We start from the raw sequence: 24,501 nt of genomic DNA on the forward strand, positions 1-24,501 counted from the left end.
AGGGGCATATCATATTCCAAGTCATCAAGTGTTGGTGGGAAAGATTAAAAAGGAAGGGTTTTGACATTTGGAGAAGAATTTTCGTTCTTGTACATAAATGAGTTTTATTTTCCTAAGTTTATATGTTTATGAGTTTAAAGAATGAGTTTTAAAAGAATTAGTTCGTTCATGGGAGATTGTAGGAGAGAAATATTGGCATAGGGTCTAAACTAAATTAGTTGTTGCTTTCAAGGTTTTAGAAAAAGGCTGTAAGCCTAAAGGTATTAGGAATGATACAAGAGAAGACATGGGTTGAGTGTGTGTAAAAGGGCCAAGGCTTAGTGCCTATGTTGAAAACCAAGCCAATAATATATATATTTGTTTCAATGAATGAAGAAAACAACCCTTGGACGAATTTCTATACCCCATGGCTGAGCATTTTTATGACAATGTTATGCATATCTTTGTGTTAGTATTGGTGTTGAGCATCAATAATTCTTGTATGCCATTCTTGTAACAAATGCAAGGGTTTTAACGAATGATAAATTCTTTATAATGGAGAATGAGCATTTTTCTAAAGAATGGTGAATGTATTCTTGGTTATTAATGTTAATATATCTTTATGTAATTGCCTGAATGTGTGCATAGGAATGTTGTGATTTTTTTTATAGTTATTGACAATGTTATGCATATCTCCATGTTAGTATTGGTGTTGAGCATCAATAATTCTTGTATGCCATTCTTGTAACAAATGCAGGGGTTTTAACCAATGATAAATTCTTGATAATGGAGAATGAGCGATTTTCTAAAGAATGGTGAATGTATTCTTGGTTATTAATTTCAATAGATCTTTATGTAATTCCCTCAATGTGTGTATATGAATATTGTGATTTTTTATAGTTATTGAAAAACAAGTTGTCTGTAGAAAATCTTAATATCTCTCAAATTTGGAGCAGACTCTTGTTGTTGTGAGAGGGAATCGAAGGGTGGAATGACTGGCTAAAAGCCTGCGTGGAAATACTAACAATTAAATCCTGAAGAAAGGGTGTTTTCATATTATTTTTATGGAATGTTGGCCTTGGTCTACATTGTAGGTGAAGCCAAGTCTTCCCGGTGAAGAGCTATTGAGGAATGAGAACCATATCAAGTCTCAATTGAGTTACGTGAATAGTCGATCTGTGTATGCATTGAATGGAATTGACTTTGTGGAGATAAAACATTGTGAATGTCACAGCTTTCCTTTGAAAGGAAATAATCTAGACTGAGGCATAGATGCATTTGGCATGAATGGAATACGTGTGATTAGAGTATGTAAAGGTGGCATTGGAATCTTGGGTGTGAAGATCTTTATGCATTTCAAGGATCGAACCATTACCCAATACTTGTGCGGGTTAGTATTTAATGTGAATTCCAGATGCATTGAATTAGTATGGTCTCTGTTAAGCATACAATTGAATTTAGGGTGGAAATTATGGTCTGTGTTTTGATGTTTATGTCTATTATGATTATAATATGATTAAGATGAGTCTTGAAAGGAAAAATAAGCTTGAACTAAAGTTAGTTGTGTAACTCATAAATTATGCGAGTGAACTACAATAGGAAAATGGTCAAGGTTGTATGCATCTTAAAAAGGATAATTGCATAATCTGGGTAGTGTGCATACTACAGTGAGGTTCCAAACCCATCAATATATTGAGGATTCTAGTGAACATGGTTCACTTCCTATTATGGGTATACACTTCCTGTTAACAGAAGCATAGTAGAACACTCGTTGAACAAGACTGAACATTGTTGAATTGGGAATGAATGCCTAGAGGACACACATTCTAGTGATAGCTTAACTAGATATTTGATAATGACCTTGTATGTTCATCTTATACAATTTGAACAAGGATTATCGAAAAATGAATCTGGACAAGAAGGATGGGAACCTTCCAGCTTAGGAGTTGGTATCACTGATGAACAAAATGTGTCCATCGAGATATTAAGCAACGTTACCACATTCTCAATAGTCTTATAATTTTTTGAATGCATCCAATAATTGTTCGACCTGGGCTTTAGACCTAGATCTTATAATAGCACATGCATGGTCATTAGAGGAACCAAGTAAATGGTCATTCAAGGGGATCCTAGCTCTATCATTCGAGGAAAGAAAAGATATGGATGAGTGACAATAAAGAAGATTGGTGACTGTAAGTGATTGCAATATGGTTGTGGAGAGGCTTGGTGATTACATTATTGATCATAATTTCTAGCTACTCTTTATTCAATTCTATTATATTAGATAGTGGCGACACAATTATATTATGATTTTATCCCTTGGTGGAATTAATTTCTCATTTTTTTCAATAAGTAATTGTGGAGTTTATAGGAAATAAAGTGAAGTTTATTTTGTGTGTAAATTGGTTACTATGTACTATATTATTTTTAAAATAGGTACTAATATGTTGTTTGAAAAAAAGGAGTTTATTGGGAGTTGTAAGGCATGTATTATAATGTAATTTGCATTTACTCCAAGGACATAATTTTTGTAATTTGAAAAATTGTTTACTTCAGGGGAGGGGGAGAATTGTAAGTTTTTATTTCTTCATTAGTTTCAAAGAGGAAAATTTTTGAAGGCTATAAAAGGAATATTGTATTAAAATTCTCAAAGAATTATTTGTAGCTAAGTACAAATCTCAATCAAAGTGTTTTCTTTTTTCAAGAGACTATACGATGGTCAAGGCCAAACCCCAATAGTCCTTTCTTTGGAGCACAATGTGTGGTGTGTTCATCATATTTCTTTTGCTTGGTACTTGTCTTCTTTCTTGGTTTCTATCACATAAATGTCCCATCAAGCAAACAATTCACAATGTCAAAACTTCTTAATTTATTTGCAGAGAAAGAGAAGCTTTAAGGTTCAAAGAACTACAAAATATGGAAAGGTCATATGGAAAGTACCTTGATTTAAAATGAGTTATGGAAAGACATATGCAAAGGTGATGTAAAACCTAATAAACTCATCGATGTTGATCTTCTAGATAAGTGGAAACTCAAATATGAAAAAAATTTGGCATTAATAAAATCCTCTATAATTGAAGAAATGTATGGTCATATAGAGAATGCATTATATGGTTGGACTACTTGGAAGACCTTCATAGATATCTTGATATACAACCTGAAACAAAATGGGTGGATCTTCAATTAAAGTTGCTTCAACAATAATTGTTTGAAGGAGGAGATGTACTTAAATATATTTCCAAACTAAAAACATAAGAGGAAAAATCAATAAGGCATGGTTTACTTCTATAAAAGAAAATTTGATGGCAACGATCTTAATTACAGGATTTCCATCATCTCTTTTTTTCCGAAGAATAAAACCCGTAATTTCTATTATAAAAATAAAAATTACATTTTGTAGGCACACATAATGTGTATGCATCAGAGGTCCAATAAAAGATCAAGATGAAGCACAAAAAGGGTTATGAGGAGAAGCATGTGAGGTATTCATACAAGACACCTCAAAAAATAAAGCGAAAAATAACATAATATGTACATAAAATTATGGCTGACTTGCGCAAAGTTTTTCTCTTTTTCCTTTTCATTTATGCACTTTTGGCCAACCATCGGGATTTGGTTCAATAAGAACCAACACCAATTCTTGACCCACATGAGGATCATCTTTGTCAAAATTTGACCTTTATGATACAAGTTCTCTTTTGGAGCTGCTAGTTCCATCTAGTGTCATAGAGTCTTCGGGTTCCTTTTCTACCTATTGCAACAGTGCCAATGAACTATTGTACCGAAGCACCCCCATCTTGGACAACATCTTGTAGGTATTTTCCACTAGTTCCTTCTTGATCTAGGTGGCATTCTTTTTTTTCATCTTCTTCATCCTTAGGGGGACATTGTTCTGTGAGTTGCCATTTTCTTGATCTCTTTGATGGTTTTTTCTTCCTGATCCGGATCTTCGGGGGAGTGCCCCAAGATATGAAAAATTGAAATTCCAGAAAAATATGAGCACACACAATCAATAAAACCACCAAGAAACTTTTTATTAAAATAGAGAATAACTGTAAAAGCTACATTGTGGTGAACAATCTCTCCTTTTATAAATGTGACTTATTACTTATAGCCTTTTTTAGTTACAATACCAAAGGTAAATTCCATGGGTGGGTAAATAACATGGGTAAATGATCTTCATTTGTCATGGTTATGGGTAATCAAAAAACTCACATTTCATCGAAGTCCATTTGCTAGGCCGCAAACTAATAGTATCACAGTTGGTCACAAGCCTTACGAGGCATCTCTATCCTCAGATCTTAGTTCACAACGATTGTGGATTAACCACACAAAACCATTCTCTTCAGTGGCTCTTCATATTCAACAAAGGCCTCTCAAGAGGGAACTTCACACAATGGGGACCATTGCTTCTTAAGGAGGGAGGAATGATCTGAATGGAAAGTGGCATCCACCCATGGTATTCATCCACCCATGGAATTTACCCATGGTATTGTAAGTGGAATCCACCCATGGTATTCATCCACCCATGGTATTTATCCACCCATGGGAATTTACCCATGGTATTTACCCACCTATGGAATTTACCTGTGGTATTGTAACTAAAAAAGACTATAAGTAACAAGTCACATTTGTAAAAGGACAAATTTTCCACCACAATGTAGCTTTTACAATTATTTTCTATTTTAATAAAAAGTTTCTTGGTGGTTTTGTTTACTGTGTGTTCTCATCATTTTCTAGGATTTCAAATTTTTAGACCTTGGGGGCCTCCCCCATAGATCCAAATCACTTCTTCTTGGGATTCTTCCTTGCCTAGGGGAATGAATGTCGTAAGTGACCTAACTAATAACAAATACGACATCTAAATGCCGTATTTTCATAATCTAAAACTTGAGACTGACAAAAGTTTTGATGCTTCATATTTATGTAACCGAGAAGTCCTTTGCTGAGAACAATCTCCACACATATTTCGGAATATGTGAAGATACCATTTTCTTCTCTTTCCATATCCATTTTTTTGAATTGGATATACTTTGTGATACCAGGGAAGGGGAAGATTTGGGAGCCTTACCCAAAATGGCATAATGGATACCACCATAGTGTTTGCATCAAACTCAGGGAACCAAGGAGTAGTGAAAAGGTTGACTCTTCCCCAAACCAAGGATCCCACATTTAGAGCATAGTCCATATCCTTCAATGTTTAAAACCGCACTATAAAGAAGCCTTTAGAGCATACCAATTTTTCAAAATTTGGAGTCCAAGTTGAGACTGTCCATTGAATGAGTGCTTCTAGTTTGGGCTTGTAGAACAAAGAACATGGAGTTAACCTCAGGAAGCTTTATTTCCATTGGAGGAAATTTTTCCATTTGTTCAACTATATATGGGCCTAAAATATTTTGGGGTTGTTCTGCAAGCGTTGTAGCCTTCCTTTGAGCAACTTCTTTAAAGGAGACATGAAGCCCTTTGGCGGAGTTTGAACAGGGTCCCCTCCTCAGAGTTTAAATTTTAGAATGATGATAGAGACTTTTGTGATGTTATAGTCTTCCAGCTTGGAAGAGTTCGTTAAAACCTTCCCATTAAATTAAAGGCATTGATAACAGAATGGAATGCCCCAACAAGATTAAATGGATAGTTTTGTAGAAAATACAGAGGATGAGATTTTTACCCAAATGAGTTTATATTCCCTACTGTAGATTTTAATGAAAATTTGTAAGAGGATTTCCATCCTCTTACAAACACTGCTTGGAGACGTTATAGTTGACAAGAAAGTTTGACAAGACATCATGTGATCAGTTAAGTGACACATTAACTCAACATGATAAAACATTTGGAAAGAACAGGTAGGTGAAGATGTCTTTCTTGCATGTACAAGCTCAAATAAGTCACCAACTGAAAGTTCAAGAGGAAGATGAACTCATTTGAATAATAGAGGATGTAAAAATCAAAATCAATGGCCTTATATAGGACGAGGCTAAGGGTGTAGTCAAGGAAGAGAAAATAATCATGGAAGAGAAAGCAATCATGGAAAAAAAACAACTAAGGAAGAGGAAACAATCAAGAAAAAGGAAGAAGCAACTTTGAATAGGGGTCAAACAATTTTAGAAGAAGTCAATCAGAGAGGCCACCTAATCATAATCAACAATATCAAAAAGGTCAAAACTTAAGTCAATTTGTATGCAAATGTTGCAACGAAGTTACTCTTTTTGCAAAAAACTATTTAACTCCAACTAATAATATCTCAAAATTCAAACAATGTTCAACTTCAACACAATATGAAAACGATCAAGAGGATGATAAATCTAAATATGTATTCACTACTCTTCAAAATATAGAGTTAGGTGTTTTATTATTTTCCAATTTCTCTTTTAGGAGTGATTATGAAGATGCATGGATATTGGATACAAGGGCTGCTAAACATTTGATATTCATAATTTTCTTTTTTTTTGGACATTTCGGGAATGTAATCTCCACTCAATCTTCTTGGTAGATGACACAACACATACACCTCATGGAAAAGTTACTAGGAAAATATTTCTCCCTAATATCAGAGAAATAATGATTTCAAATGTTTGGTATGTACCAACATTCAAAAATAATTTGTTGTCCTTAGTATTAATTCACCAAGTAGGACATCAAATTATCATGGAAGATGGATTAGTGAAAATAAACTCCAATATATATAATTTTAAAATAATCATGACATGTGAAGATCGTAGGCTTCTAATATTGAAAGGAAAATTCATTCCTAGGAAGCAATATTTTGTAGGAGCAGTGAGTTGAGATATTTCACTCATTAGATTAAAACATGTATGTTGTGGGCATTTAAACTTCAACAACCTCTCTAAACTAAAAACAAAATTATGGTTAAAGGGTTACCTACTTTTAGAAAGAATAATGCAAAATGTGAAGATTTAATTTATGGGAAATAGAATCAAGAGACTTTCCCTACATGATCATGGCAAACAAACAAGTGTTTGCAACTTATTCACAATGACATCTATGGACCTATCTAAAATGATCTTGCAGGATGTAAATATTTTTGTGCTTTTCATTAATGATTTTAGTCAAATGACTTGGGCGTATTTTTTGAATGAAAATTTAGAAACATTTGAAAAGTTTAAGTCTTTTCATCATCTGGTTGAAAAAGAAACCAAAGAAAAGATAGGAACTTTGGGGATATACAATGGTGGGAAATTCACTTCAAATGAATTCCAAAATTATTGCAAAGATAAGGGTATCAAAAGGAAATCCACAAATTCTTATACTCCACAACAAAATGGAGTAATAGAAACAATGAATGGAATTTTTTTAGGAATGGCAAGGTTAGTGTTAACTTTCAAAGGCTTAAGTGCCTCATACTAGGTTGAAGTAGTACATATTGTATTTCACTTAAGAAATCGACCTCCCATTGCTAATTTGGATGGCATCACACCTTATGAAGCATGATAGGGTTTCAAACCAAAAGTTAACATCATCAATGTAACATCCCCATGTTCTACCCATGCTTATTGTAACATTGATTGTGATTGTAACGCCAATGTGGAAGGACCATGACTGGTTGGACCTCTGATTAAACACGCCATTATTATTATTGTTTTTATTTCATTAACGTAACTGAAGGTTGGATAGCCTTACGGATCCTTGGTTTATAGGTATCTTTCTTGGCTTGAAGCCGGGTCCCCATTCAACTTAATTAATAGACACAATTATTGGTGGTGTACTAGTATTTTACACTTGTCGTGTGCTTGTTCGGTATCTATTGTGTGATATGAATAAGTCCATACTCACCCAAAGAAGGAGGAAGTGGTAAGCCACCACCGGATACATGACAAAGAGGGGATTGGACATGAATGTTTCATGTTAGGACGTGAAGGAAAAGGAAGGGATGCATTCAAAAGAGGATATGGTTGGACCCAAAGGAAAGGAAAAGGGGAGGAATCTTGAGACAATAGGTCTCATGTTTTCACAGGAGGAAAGAGGAGTTTCATTGGGAGAATTTTTAGACTCATTATTGGTCCTAGATCGCTAGCTCACACTCGTTCCATTTTCTATCAGAAGTCGTTCAAGGATGATGTGAGGAAACATGTGTAGCGGTGGGGCATGGTACATTTAAGTAGGGAAAAGCTTTAACTAATCATTGATCTTATAACCTAGAGTTGGAGCTCTATGGCCTTAAGCCCTATAACTATGGGAACCAATCCCTCTAACTATATTTGAGACCAATTATGTCTAAGCCTATGTGGGTTGTATGAAATTCAGTGAATGAATGACCAAATGGTATAAACTTCCCTTGTGCAAACAATACCTCAAACCCTGGATTCGACTTGGGTATGGTCAATTGCAAGAAAAGTTGCAATGTAGTTGGCCTATGGTTGCGAGGAAGGGAAAATTCATCCTTCAATTGCCACCCATCTCAGGCTATTTCAAATAAGTATTCTTGGATTATGCATGTTAGCCTATAGATTGTAATATGCCTTATTGGATTTATGGCCAATGATTAATCCCATGCCATTTATATAAGGATGCATGATTGACCAACTAGCTTATGTATCTGTGGTGATTATGAGTTGCTTGAATTATGTGGATGCATTCCTTCGAATTATTTGGTAGGTTGTTTGATATGCCCTTGACTAGTGATATAACCTCACACAAGAAAAAACCTTGACTTCATAAGTTTCAGTTATCTTTATACATTTACAAGTTTCGATAGGTCACTTTCGAAGTCATGACAATGGGTTATCTTATTAGGAGTGCATGTCATGTGTTGTGTATATAGAACAACTCTACCTCTAGAATGATTGTTGAGATCTTTGTTTTATCATGGTGAGTTCTTTGCTTTATAGGCCTTTAGGGTCATAATAAATTTATGGATCTTGGTGTCTGTTGATATACTCCTATGTGTAAAGATATTTGCATGGTTGGATATGAATGTTTCACAATTATATATGCAATTGTGATTCATTTCATGCACACATCTAATTAATTTGTATTACCAAAATTATGTTGGTTGGCATGCTTATGAGATGAAAGGCATGCTGACTTGCTTAGTATTATAATGCACTCTATTTATGCATAGGATGGATTATGCGTTATGTGTGTTGTCTAAGATAGGACATATGTACAATTTAATGTCATGCTATTGCAATCAAACTTATAGAGCAGTGGAAAATATGGCTTAACTTGTATTAATGCTTAATAATATATATGTATGTGAGTCATTGTTATCACTATCCTTTTATATGTTGTTAGTAATGTTGTTTTTTGGAATGAAGGTTTCATTCTTATTGTGGGTATGGTCCAGGCCATGTTTAAATCTAAGGAGAAGCTTGATAGAGTCATATGAATCCTTGGAGTCTCTTTGCTTATGTATTACAAGCCACATGCTTGTATTATGGATGAATAAGCCTATGAAATAATATCTATATATATATATATATATATATATCTATATATATATATATATATATATATATCTATATATATATATATATATATATATATATATAAACTTTGGATTTTGGCGAAGATTGTTGGACATGGGATGGGAATATCCTTGTTGTCTAATGTGAAAATTCGTGTTGCATCACTCCTCCCTCACTAAGTAGTATGTGTTAATTGCTTTGGGAATAGGCATTCTTAAAGGAGGGAAAGAATAGATATTTCCCCATTAGTTGAAAATAAATTCATGTCGCATCACGCAACCCTCAGTAGATAGTATGTATGGTCCGTTTGGGTGTGGGTTCTATTGACAGTGGTGCGAGATGGGAGCATTCCCATTACCCATTGTGAAATTCCATACAACACTATGCCAGACTTGGTGTAAGATATTTATTCTATCATAGTGTTGTGGTGGTGAATACTATGGTGTGATGACAAGACATAAACATCTCTATCCCAGGAGACAAAGACTTAGAGTGGTGAGTAATGAAGAAATCATGCAATGGACATCAAATTTCTTATAACATAAAAGCAAGGTTTTACATGATGGGGCTTAGCCTAGTGGGACCCACGACCCTGCAGAGATGGCAAAGGGCACGAGGGATTGACAAGGCTATGTGGATGCCACATATGTAGGTGATGTGGTGCCTATAGGGTGTCACACATGGTAGGCAAAATTGGTCTTGTTAGATGGCCAAAGAGTCAATTTTTGGATGGCACATGACACTGTTAGAGGATGCCATGTGGCAAGGTGACACCATCCTAACATCAACATTATGTCAACAAGAAGCAAAGGACAAGGGTGATGTGGAGCAAAATGACATTGAATATGCCAAAAGGTGGCATAGGTCATGCGACATAGAAGGCATGAAACCAATTTTAGCAATAAGAGATGTGAAAATTCTCGTCAGCACCTCCTGTTTAGCACCAGGCTCGTATGTGGCACCTCTAAGTAGGATGCTCTTGGAGGAATAACGAAATGGCACAAAGGTACGGTGACTTGGTGGGAGCCATATTGGACTATGAGTGATGTAGAAATTCCATATAGGCAACATGGATACCATGTGGCAGTGCTTGGTGCTGAGGTGGCAAGTGTTTAATGATAAAATATTGAAAGGGCATAATTTTCAATTCGAGAGTTGGATTGAGATAAAATTTATATCACCAGAAATATCTCGATGAGTTGAATAATATGGAAATATCTATTTTGGATTTTGACAAGATTAGAAAAATTTATTTTTTGTAGCCCCATATTCATAATGAGACCATGGAGGTCGGGTTAGTTTAAAGTAAAATATCCCACAACCCAAGAATAACCCAAGGGGGTGGGAGAGTGTGTTACATTTGAGTTTTTGGATCAATTTGCTATGATTTAGTTCCTAAGGAAAAGATAATTAAACTAGAATACAAAATTATGAAGTATATGATGATGTGATATTCCAAGGAGAAGAAGGGATATTTCCTTTTATCCAATGGTAAATTTATTGCAAGCCGAGCTGTCAACTTCAACAAAATAGAACGAAAAAGTGCTACAAAAATTGAAATCCTTCTTGAAAAGTTATAAAAACAAGTTAATAAGGAGAAAAATAGGATATAAAAAGAATGATGGATTGAAATAGATTTGAATTTAACTGAAAAAATGATGATTCTTCAATAAAAATTTCTTTTGATTCAGGTCATTAAAGTTCAAACAATTCTAATTATAGCAATTTAGATACTCCAGAAGAAAGCAAAATTTCTATTTATATCATTCCTTTTTTAACAATAATGGTAATGGTTCAAATCACCGATCTAGTCAACATCGATTACCAAAGTGGTACCAACAACTTATGAAAGATGCCCATCCAAATGAAATGAAGAAAATAGGCACATTGAGTGGATCTAAGGCAAAAGAAAAATTTTCCTTAGTAACAAATGATTTTACTAAGTCCTCAGCCTTCAAAGAGGTACTAAAACATGAAGAATGGAAAAAAGTGACGAATGATGAATATAATTCAATGATTGAAAATGGTACTTGGAAACTTGTTGAATTTCCTCCAAATTTCAAACCCATCATATGCATATGGGTTTACAGGTTCAGGTATAAATTAGATGGAATGGTTGACAAATATAAAGAAAGACTAGTATCCAAGGGTTTTACATAGTAAGAAGGGATTGACTATGAAGAAACATTTTCACCTATAGTAGAATGGAACACAATCAAAATGGTAATTACTTTGGAAGTTCAAGAAAGATGGAAATTACATCAAATAGAAGCTAAAAGTGCCTTTCTTAATGGAAATTTGAAGGAAAAAGTGTATATGAATCAACCTCCTATTTTTAAGCTTGAAGGAAATTTTGAAAGTTAATCAGGGCTTTATATGGATTGAAACAATATCCCAAGGGTTGGTATGCTAAAATGGATGATTACCTTCACATAATATATTTTCAACGAAGTGAATTAGATTATACTTTGCATGTGCATCAACAGGATGAAACTCTAGTGAAATTTGAAATGTATGTGTATGGTTCGATCCTTACTAGGAACAATGATCATCATATTTTCCATTTGAAGCATGAATTAAAGGTTGGATTCAAGATGACAAATATGGGATTACTTCACTACTATATTAGAGTTGAAGTACTCCAAATTTAAAATAATATTTTCATTATTCAATGAAAATATGTATATGAACTATTTAAAATATTTGGCATCACGAATTGCAAGGTCATTCTCACCCCAATGCAAAAAATTTAAAACTTTCAAATTTTGAAGGGGGGGAATTGTTAAACAACACTTATTATAGGCAGTTTATTGGAAGCTTGATCTACATGACAATAACTCATCCAAATTTATCATATGTAAGTATTCTCTCAAGATTTATGTAATAACTAGGGGAAACCACTGGAATGCAGAAAAAATATGGTCCTTAGATATATCCAAGGTACGAAAGATTATGGTTTTCTATACAAAAATAATAAGAATTTTTTACTTGTTGGATATTCAAATGTATATTTTATTGGAAATGTTGATGATAGGGCATCAACATTAGGATATTTGATGAATATGGGATCAACAACAATTTCTAGGAGTTGTAAGAAGCATGCTGTAATGGAAATTCTTCAACAAAGGAAAAATATATTTCAACATGGGAAGCAATAAGTGAGATTATCCAGTGACACAAAATTTTATAGGATTTTGGGATTCATTTAACAGAAGCCACTTCATTGTTAATTAACAGTCAACCATACATTAATATTTCCAAACATTCAATTTTGCATTACAAAAAAAAACATGTCGACACTAAATATCATTACATCAAGACTCTCATTACAAAAGGAATCATTAAACCAAATTATTGTTCTTCAGAAGAGAAAATTGTAGATTTCTTCACAAAATTGCTTGGTAAGATCAAATTTACTAAGTTTAGAGAAGAGCTTGGTATTTGTTCAAATGTACTTTTGGATCGGTGGGGAGTTAGATGTTATGATCCAAAAGCACTTTGATTTAAAAACTATATTTTCATATAGTTAGGATTTTCTATATTATTAATGTAGATATAGAAAAGCATTTATTACTTAGTATTAAAATTAGGAAATTTGTTAGCATTGCATTTAATGTAAAGAAAAACTTGTCATTTGTAATAGGTTTTCCATAATTAATTTAGTTTAGGACATAAGCTTACTTTAGGTTTATTTTTCTCCTCATGTAAGAGTATTGAGTGATTATTGTAAGCTCTTGCATATTATGTAAATTTCCTTTCCTTTTGATTAATAAAAATTGTGTCTAAGGGCAATTATGTTATCAATCATGGAGTGATACATGCAAGTTCAATTATTATTAATGATGTTGATGATATTGAAAAACCCAAAGTTCTTCTAAATTCATTTGTTTAATTAGAAATCTTTGATTTTTATACTAAAATGCAAAAATCTTGTCCAACACACACACACATATATATAACAAAATAGGATTAATAAACTAACTTTCTCTAGGGTTTGAGATTTAGGTTCTTGATTTTTTCGATGATTAAGGGAAAGAAAAACCTATCTTTGTTCCTTAAATACTTGGAGGAAGGGTTTAGTTCAAAAAGGGATAATGAATCATATACCAAATAAATTAACTTAACACAATAACATTAATCCCATGGAACATGATACCAAGAAAAAGAAAATAAATTAACTGACTTTACCATGTAACATCCAATATCCACCATAAGTATCCACGAAGAGAGATCACATCACATCACAAATTTCACCCAAGAGAAGTCACTCGACTAGGTCTCCATAGTTCATAAGAGAGAAGAATCACTAATCAAGGGAAGTTATGATCCAAATGTGATAGTGAATCCAAGAGTAAAATCTCCTACACACACACACACACATATATGAGGAGAACCAAGTTGAATTAGCTCCAAATTTCTATAAGAGCCCCTAAAAACATGTTATTCATGATACAAGGTGGATAAATCATCAAGCCCATCCCAAAATATAGAAAATATAATGAAATAACATGAAAATAAACCTCAATTAACCCATATGTGTAAGTATAAAAGCCTCTAAGGGTGACAATATAATCCAAAAGGAATTTCTCTTAATGAAAAGGTGCAAGGGATGACCTATGGGATTTGTCTCATCCTAAAAGTCATGTTTCATAATCAAAATTGTGTGTCATCACCAAGGAAAACCATTTCAAGCCCAAACCATCCTTTAGAAATCCCATATCATCATCAAATGCATCATAAGGTCATGCCATCACTATGGTAAAAGGTGTAAAATCCCCTCCAAAGGGGCCCCAAATCATCATCATCACCCAACCTCAAGATAAAATCAACATCCATCGAGAAGGTATAATGTCATATTGGAGGAAACCTGCCATATCTTGGGTACACATGATATTTGAGAAACATCTATGCTTAAATCATAAATGACCAAGGTATTGAGGCTAAGGGAGGGTCTGATCAACTATGCCAAGTTAACTTCAAGGTCAATGTCCATTAGAAGGTGCCTAATATTATGTATCAAAGTGCTCTCCATATCATCAGAGTGGATATACATCATATCTGAGAGCTAGCAAACCATCCCTCAAGGGATCATAGTTCCACCTAGAAGAACTGTCTAGCACATACTCAAGGAATCAAGTGAGATCATCATCATGGGTAAAATAAAAATGCGAACATCAATGTGGGCCTTATTTGATGTTGAACCCATCAAAGTACTTCACACAAGTATCATCTTCAAATGTTATACTATCTTATGATTATATACATGTACCATACTTTGGTATGGAAGGGTTATCATGTTACCCTATTTGGTGCTTCCAACCCTAAGGGGAGGAACAGTTCCTAGGCCGACCCTTGCAAATGATAGGTGCAAGTGATTGGTGTTATGTATTGGAGTTTACTTCATGAAAGGTATCATAATATCACGATAGGTTGTGTAGAGCCATTATCCATGAGTTCCTCTATAGAGGGATCACTTATTTTCTTAAGTTACCTTCCCTTTCCTTTGTTTTTTGAAGCCCCCATAATTTCCTTTTTCTTTTTTTGACCTAGTTTGTTTAACAAGATTCATTGATTTATCATGTAATAATGATGACATAATCCACCTTTCATCATGGAAAATTGATCACTACATACGGTTCAAGATATTTTATGAGAGTTCATTTTACTTTGATATGTGTAATATGCATGGATACTATTGGGGATGAGTGACTATATAAGAGAGGGTAGAAATCAAGCTATAATTGGATTTTTATTGTTTTTTACATCCCTTTTCATTATTTTTCATTTTTATATTTGACTCCTACTTTTTATTTTCTTACAGTTGCATCTAGCTCAAGTATTTCCAACCGCCTCTTCTCATACGACAAGGCCAATAGGGAACCAATATGAGTGCCTAACAACAACCACTAAAAAAATGGGATAAAAAAATCACAACAATAATGGTAAGTGTTGAGTATGAATAACATGGAACACTACCATAATTAGATGCTCCCATTTGTGCCCCTCCTTGACAATGAAGTAAGACCCTAAGGAAGGTCACACTAGAGTAGAGGAAACTGATAACCACTGAGGTGAAATAAGGTAACTAGTAGACAACCCAAAACAATCTATATTCCAATTTCAATCCATGATCAATACTATAATTCCTTAAACATTAAATGAAATAACTTTCATGTACCCCATGATGGATGCCCCACCTTCATTGGATGTGTCGACTAGACCAATGAATGTGCTGATTAGAGAATGGGTGAGAGGCATTTGAGGTTGGCTATTTGTGGATCATGGTAGGAGTTGCTGGCTTTTGAAGGTTACCCATTTATGTGGATGGATAACATATACCTTCAAATCAGGGGCATGTGCTCACCATAATGCACATGATCTATGTGCTTGACTGGAGAGTTCATGAGAATCCAAACAATTCCTATTGTGTAACCTGTATCACTCTAAACTTTACTAGATTATACAAGAAACTATTAGTAGCATAGTCACATGGTGATGCCATTTCTATGGAAATGGAAAAACTATAAAGACTACATATCATTTTTTTTGTAGGCTAGCACCCATGGGGGATTTGAACCGATGACCTATCGTAAGGAGTGCCTTAACAATTACACCCATTCACCATCAATTTAATTCATCGTGGGTTTAATACATATGAATTATACACTAAACTACTATTTTGAATAAACAAGTAAATACCTATGCAATGAAATTAACATGATAAAAACAAGGAAGGCTGCAAAATCAATATGCATTCCATACAACCTACTATAATCTCATCTAACATGTAAAATCAATCAACTATAGCCATACCACCAATGAAACCTAGTTAATTTAATATCAAAACTGAGAACCCTACCTTTATTTTTGATCACGAGATAAAACAAAGAAATGTTGAGGACATGGTGATCACAACTCTAGAAATTAGGTTGTATATTTGAAACTACTCATGAAATTTACTAAATTACAAGACTCAAAGGTACTCTACTGCTTTGTAGAAGTTAATTCACAATATTTAACACAAATCATAGACATGCAAAAGGAAACATCACACATGCACAAAGATTTATCTAGGGGAAAAAAAATTCTCAAAACCCTTTCCTATCTGTATTTCATTAATCAAATAATAGCGATGAAGACATATGTTTGCGTAAGCCTGAGCACAACCTGCAAGTGTATAGTCCCTCTCTCTTCCTGACTAACTGAATATGGCCAAGACTTATCCCATTTTCAAGCCCTCCAAGCTCCTATATCCTTGTGTTGTTCCTTGAGTAAATTAACCCCTATTATTTAGGAAATTCCCTCAATTGGTTTGCACAATTCCTCTAGGCTCATCCTCTAACTGCACACACCACCTGTACACTTCGGAACAGCCTACAAATGATAGTACACTACCATGGAATCTCCATCTCAACTGAGTAACTCAAATTCTATGCATGCATCATTTATTTTGGGCTGATCGATTAGTTAACTGGTTGATCACTTAGTGTGGTTGAAGTTACACTTCCACAAATTGACCTCCACTAGTTCCTCCAACAATTAGAACTAGTTTAACTGACCATAGCTCAATTTAATTGAAACAGATTACTACAAATTAGCAATCAATCATACAAAACTGAACTCAAGATTTCCCAACTTGAATTAACTGAGTTAATTGAGTGATAAGTACCATGTCACCTTAGTTAACTACCTCCAAGATTTCTCTTGAAATGGAAATTTGAATTTTCTCTAGTTTGACCAAGGCAAAGTCAAACTGATATTTTCTTGCTGCATTTTCAACACTCCCTCGCAGAAAGAAAGGGATTATCAACCACCACTATCCTGCACCCGTGGAACTCAAATTTCCCTCTTAACAAGGCCTTTGTCAAAATATCAACATCTTGTCCCTCTACTGGAATGTACTACAACAACATTATCCGCCTCTACACACAATCCTGTAAATGGCAATACCAAATATCTATGTGCTTGGATCGATCATGAAAAACAAGATTTTTAGAGAGCTTGATGCAACTAAGATTATCACAGTAGATCATAGTTGGATCCATCATCTGACCAAACAGTCCTAGAATAATCTTTCTCATCCAGATTGCCTCAAATGCTGCTTGAATAATAACCATGTACTTTGCTTTTGCTAAGCTGAGTGCCATATATATTTGCTTCATGATATACTGAGAAACAACCGTGGACCCAACACTGAAAATTCCTCATGATGTACTCTTCTGGTCTGATGGACTCCCTGCCCAATCTGCATCTGTGAATCCACACAACTTCACTTCCTCTATCCCTCTGTTCCATAGCTCAAACTGGGTAGTGCCTTTGAAGTATCGTAGAACATGCTTAGTTGCCGTAAAAAATAGTTTGGTTGGCCTAACCATAGCTTGGCTTAGTTGGTTGACTGCATAGTAAATATATGCTCCTATATTCACAAGATACATTATTGAACCCACCAACTTCCAGTAAATGGTAGCATCCACTTCCTCACCTGAAGTGGCATCCTCCTTCCTCTAGTTGGTCGCTAGAGGTGTCTCCATGGGTTTGCAACTGTCCATGTAGAACCTATGAAGTATCTCGTTGGCATACTTTCCTTGAGAGACAAACAATTCCCCGTCATCTTTCCATACTTCAAATCCAAGGAAGTAGTGCATGAGCCCCGTGTCCTTCATTTCAAACTCTCTTTGCAAGGTCCTCCTTGCAAGATGTGATCAACTTCTCATCAGAAGTTAAAATCAAGTCATCAACATATAAGACAATAATAAACAATTTACATTTTACCAAAATATGATAGAGGTTTTCATACTCTTCACTTTTGGTGAATCCCAAACTGGTGAGATAACTATCGATCCTGGTGTACCAAGCACATGGTGCTTGCTTGAGACCATACAATGCTCACTTGAGTTTGCACACATGAGACTCTCGATCAAAAGTCTCAAAGCCTTCTGGTTGCTCGATATACACCTCCTCCTTAATAACTCCATTGAGGAATGTTATTTTCACATCCATCTGGTGGATCTTCCACCCCATCTGTGTAGCCAGAGCAAGGATTGATCTGATGGATGAGTACCTTGCTACATGAGCAAAGGTCTCCTCATGGCCAATCCCTTCAACCCGAGAGCACCCCTTGGCCACAAATATGGACTTGTACTTTTCTATGCTTCCATCTGCTGCATGCTTTACCATGAAGATCCATTTCAAACCCACAACTGATTTGTCAGCTGGTCTTGGGACCACTTCCCACACACTGTTGTTTAAAATGGATTCTTACTCCTCCACCATTTCATCAACCCATATAGGTTTCTCTACTACTTCCTCCAAAGATGATGGATAAATCTCTACAAGCTGAGTCGTTAGAGCCATGTAGCCAGTGTACCGATCTGGTGACCTTCTCTGCCTACACTGATTTGAAGGAGCACCCACATTCTCCTTCACATCCTGCATAAGTATCTCAACTTCCCTGGTTATTTTCCCACATTCACTAGATGATTCTTCTTGAGTGGTTGTATCCACTCTCTTCTCCTCAACTTCTTGAGGTTCCTCCTTTAGAGCTAAAAGAACCTCTTCTGGTGGGATCTAAAGCTCCCTCTCAAGAGAGCACCACATGGCTTTGTTTCATCAAATTTTACATCCCTTCACATAACTGTAATTCTGAGGGATGGAAAGTACACAAGGTAGATGTAAGGAGTTTCTGTGTAACCCATAAATACCCCCAATTCCATTGTCATCTCTAGCTTCTTCCTTGATAATTTGGAGACATGGCAGTAAATAGAGGCTCCAAAAATGTTGAAGTGTGACACATCCAAATTTCTCCTTAAGAAGCTTCCTCCAGTTTAATTATGCCCAGAATCCGATGAGGACTCCAGTTCCGCATATAGATTACTGTGTTGCATGCCTCAACCCATAAATGTAGAGGTAGGCCTTGATCATGCAACATCACCCTTGCTACTCCCACAATGCTACAATTCTTCCTCTCAACCACCCCATTCTTTTGTGGGTTGTGGGGTGCTATCAACTTTTGTCGAATGCTTTCTTTTGCATTTTTTTTTTTTTAAATTCATTTGACACATACTCACCTCGATTATCACTCCTAAGTTCCTTTACCTTATTTCCCATTTCTTTCTCAACCAATGCCTTGAATTCTATGAACTTGGAGAATGTCTCATCCTTCTTCCGCATGAAGAATATCCAACACTTTCATGACAAATCATCAATAAAAATGACAAAATATTTTTGCCTAACAGTGGAGGCTGTCAAGAAAGGTCCACAAACATTAGAGTGGATCATTTCAAGGACTACATGTGATCTCCTGATCATGGAAGTGGATTTTGTGTACTTCCCCAAGGTACACCCTTTACATGTATCTTGTTGCTTTAGTGCTCCTTTGGGGAGGCTTGTGATTATTTGCTGCATAATCTTCGAAGTGCCATGATGAAAATGGCTAAGTCTTATATGCCAAAGTTCACCAACATCACAACCCTGCACCTTATCTGCCTTTGTGCTCAACGCAAAAAAATCCTCCACATCTAGCTTGTATAAGTTCTTCACATGAACCTTGATCTTATTCACCTATCCTGTGGCTATGTGTCTCAAGAATGCCTTAACCACGGTCTTCCAAAGCTGCAACAAAGATGATATTTTTCTTTAGGCCCAGAATGAACATGACATCCTTGAGCCTTGGGGGGGGAGACTCCCTATGAAACGTGATTATACCAATCTCAGTCATGATATACCTTCCATTGTCCCCCATCTTAATGTGCATCTCCAAGTCTTTTTCCTCTAGGTCACTGAAAAATTCTCTATTCCCCGTCATATGGAATGATGCACCTGAGTCCAAGTACCACATGCTCCCAATTACTGTGATGGTCATGCATTAAATGCACGTAAAGTCAAGCTCGAACTGTGAAGCCAAAGCTTCAGCTACTGCTCCTCCTGAGTTCTTCTTGTGTGGACACTTTGTGGAATGTGCCCGAATTCATGACAGTGAAAGCAAATGATTTTGGACAAGTCTTTCTAATTGCTCCCTTGACTAGATTTTGGTTTGGATTGGGATTTATTCCCTTTTCCATTCTTTTCCTTTCCATCCAAAGGCACATTTTTCTTCATCCTTGTCCTTGGATGAATTCCCATCTCTGGTATTCTACCTTATTTCCTCTTGAACCAAGTCATACCATAAGCACTCCAAAATCGGTAGTTTATCCCTCCCATTCACCGAATATTGATAGCTATGCCAGCTCTTGGGAAGGCCTAGGAGGGCTAGAGCTACCTAGTCTTCTTTAGGGACATTAACACTAACCCCACCAAGTTCATCATGAAACTGTGTAAACTTGCTCAAATAGTGCAAAATTATGTCATTCTTCTGCATCTTGATACTTCAAAGTTTATCCTTGAGTGCTAGCTTCCTATGGTCACTACTATTATCAAGTCATTCTGTCAGTTCTTTCCACATCACGAACAAAGATTTTTTTTGTTTTTGTTTTGTTTTGTTTTGTTTTTTTTTTTTGTTTTTGTTTTTGTTTTTGTTTTTTGTTTTTTTTTTTTTTTTGTTTTTTTGTTTTTTTTTTTTTGTGGATATTCGAGATAATATGATCTCGTATTCCCTCCAAGATGATTCTCCTCACCTTGGCCACATCTTTCTTCCAGTGAGAAAGGTTCTGGGCATCAGATGCTTGATGTTTTTCAATGTCTGTCTTGATGTAGCCTAGCAACCCATTGTCATCCAATACTTCCTCCATATGGTCCTTCCATGCAACAAAATTTGAGGTTCCTTCTAAGGCATACTCTAGCCTTAGTCCATTGAAAGCCATCTTATCACCTCTCAAGAAATCCTGCTACACTGATCTTGAAATTCGAACTTCTGAGACCCAACTTTGAATTTACTTTTCTATTGTGAATCTAGCTCTAATACCATGTAGAAATTAGGTTATATATTCGAATCTTCTCATGAAATTTACTAAATTACAAGACTCGAAGCCACTCTACTCCTCCACGGAAGTTAATTTACAATCTAGAACACAAATCATAGACATGCAAAAGGAAACATCACACATGCACAAATATTTATCTAGGGGAAAGAAACTACTCAAAAACCCCTTCCTATATGTATTGCATTAATCAAATAATATAGATGGATACATATTCTTTCTCAAGCCTGAGCACAACCCGCAGGTGTATAGTCTATCTCTCTTCCCAACTGATTGACTCTGGCCAAAACTTAGCCAATTTTCACCATCTCCTCCATCCTCATCTCCTTCTTCATCTCCTTCACATACTCCTCCTAGATCTCCAAAAGTACATGTTAATTCTCCTTTGTTAAAGACTGATGTCAAGTTTGAATTGCCTATGTGCAATGGGGAAGTAAATGCTGAAAAGTTGGACAATTGGTTAGTCAAATTGAAGTCTATTGTAGGATGCAAAGGATTAAGGATGATGTGACCAAGATCCAACTTGCTTCTCTTCATTTGGAAAGTGAATCTCTCATCTGGTGGGAGGCCAAAACTCAAGAAGACTTGAAGAAAAGTGGTAAAATTATCTCTTCTTGGAATGATTTTGTAGCTGCATTAAGAAGGAAATTTTATCCATTAACTTACATGCAAAAAGAAATTATGGATTGGAAAATTTTTAGACAAGCTAAAGGTCAGAGTGTTCAAAGTTACACACAAGAATTTAGAAAAAGAGCTTTAATCTTGGGTGTAGATTTGTCTTCACAAGACACTCTCCTTAAATACATAGGTGGATTACATAGTTATTTGAGACATACAATTCTTATGTTTAATCCCACCAATATAGATGAAGTATGTGTTCAAGAAACTCATTTAGAAGTAAGAGGGAAGAATGTTCCTCAAGAGACTAGTAAGAAGCCATCCAAATCTAGAGACAAAGGAAAGGGGAAGTTTAAAGGCAAAGGAAAAAATAATGTTACAATCAAGAAAGAGGGAGAGAATCTTACCTGTAAACATTGTTCAAAGTAAGGCCACGATGAAGACCATTGTTGGAAACTACATCAAGAAATGAGACCAAAGAAGTTTAACAACAAGGGGAAATAAAATATTGTTGCAACAACTGAACAAGATCTAGGATCTGATTCAGGTGATGAAACCAAAATCAAACCCATGAGAACAAAATGTAAAACTTTTATTGCAAATACTAGTTCTTCTAGTAAAGCTATTGAGTCTCAAAATGATAAAGAAAGAATTGAGCTTTTTCCATATTAGGGTCATTACAAAACATACACAAGTTGATACCTTATTTGATAGTGGATCCCAAGTTAACCTTATTTCTGAAGCTATAGCTAAGAAACTAAACTTAGAAAATACACCTCATCCTAAACCTTACCCTTTAGGTGGGTATGTGAAAATGCCAAATTGCAAGTGACAAGAAAATGTAAACTTAAATTCACCATCACTGCAAACTTTATTGATGAGGTAGAGCTTGATGTTGTACCACTTGATATATGTGGAATTGTTTTTGGGAGTCCATACTTGTACGAACGCAAATCCATATTCTATCATCATGAGAACAAATACAATCTTTTAAAGATGGAATTGAGTATATTGTTAGAGCACATCGTAAGAAGATGAACTTGTCTCTTGTAAGTGCTGGTCAAATGAAAAGCCTTGTAAATGCTAGTAATAATTTTGTATTGTTGATGATCAAACCCAAAGATAGAATCTGATTCTTTCCAAGGATGTGATTTAAAACTCAAGCATGATTTGGTTGAAGTTGTTAACACATATGATAAGATGTTTCAAGAACTTGAAGGGTTGCCTCCTAAATGAGGAGTCCAACATGAGATTCAATTACAACAAGATGCACCTCTTCAAAACATTGACATGTACATAATGTGAGTTTTGGAGAATGCAGAGATCAAGAAGCAAATTCAAGAGCTTCTTGACAAAGGGGTCATTAAACCAAGTACATCTCCTTGTGGGTCTCCTATTGTCTTGATTCCAAATAAGGATGGTACATGGCACATGTGTGAGGATTTTAGAGCTTTGAACAAAATCACAGTAAATAATCGTTATCCTCTTCCTCGTATTGATGATTTGTTAGACCAATTAAAGGATGTTGTCTATTTCACTAAGTTATATTTGAGAAGCAGTTATCATCACATCAGAATTGCTGAAGATGGTATTTGGAAGACAACTGCCAAGACAAAACAAGGTTTGTTTGAATAGTTAGTTATGCTATTTGGGCTTTTCAATGCACCTGCAACATTAATGAGAGTTATGAATGATGTGTTGAGACCATTCTTTGATGGTTTTTTCATAGTCTACTTAGATGATATTTTAACTTTTAGTAAGACTCGTGAAGAGCATTTCAAGCATGTTAAGCAAGTTTTAGATGTATTGAAAAGAGAAAAGTTGTTTTTGAAGATGTCTAAGTGTGAATTTGGGAAAACCTCTCTAGTTTATTTGGGTCATATTGTAGGAGGGGGTGAATTGAAGATTGAAACCTCAAAAGTTGAGATAATTGTGAATTGGCCTAAACCTAACAATGTAATATAGGTTAGGAGCTTTTTGGGAGCAACCCAATATTGGAGAAAGATTATTTCTAACTTCTCATCTATTGCAACTCCACTACATGATTTGATAAGTGTGAAACGAGTCTTTCAGTGGAGAGGCAAGCAACACAAATACTTCAATACATTAAAAGAGAAAATTATTACAATTCTAGTTCGTGCGCTTCCATATCTTAAGCAACCATTTGAGATTCAAACCGATGCAAGTGATTATGCCATGGGAGTAGTTTTGATGCAACATAGTAAGCATATTTTTTTATCATTATAAAACCTTTACCAATGCAGTAATTAACTATCCAACTTATGATAAAGAGTTGTATGATTTGGTACAAAGCATGAATAAATGGAAGCATTATTTGATGGGCAAGGAAACGATTATTCATACTAATCATCAACCTTTGCAATATTTACAATCGCAAACCAAGCTACAACAAGCAAGACATTTCAGGTGGATGTGATTTCTACTGTAGTTCCATTTGGTAATCATGTATAAGAAATGTATATACAAAAAAGTTTCTGATATGTTGTCAAGGCCTATTTATAATGCATTTGTCATCCTTAAGAATAACTCAATCATGCATGAAAGTT

Source organism: Pinus tabuliformis, chromosome 1_2 (genome assembly GCF_031772625.1).
Source record: "Pinus tabuliformis cultivar Carrire ecotype Pingquan chromosome 1_2, CPIR1, whole genome shotgun sequence".
Lineage (NCBI taxonomy): Eukaryota > Viridiplantae > Streptophyta > Pinopsida > Pinales > Pinaceae > Pinus > Pinus tabuliformis.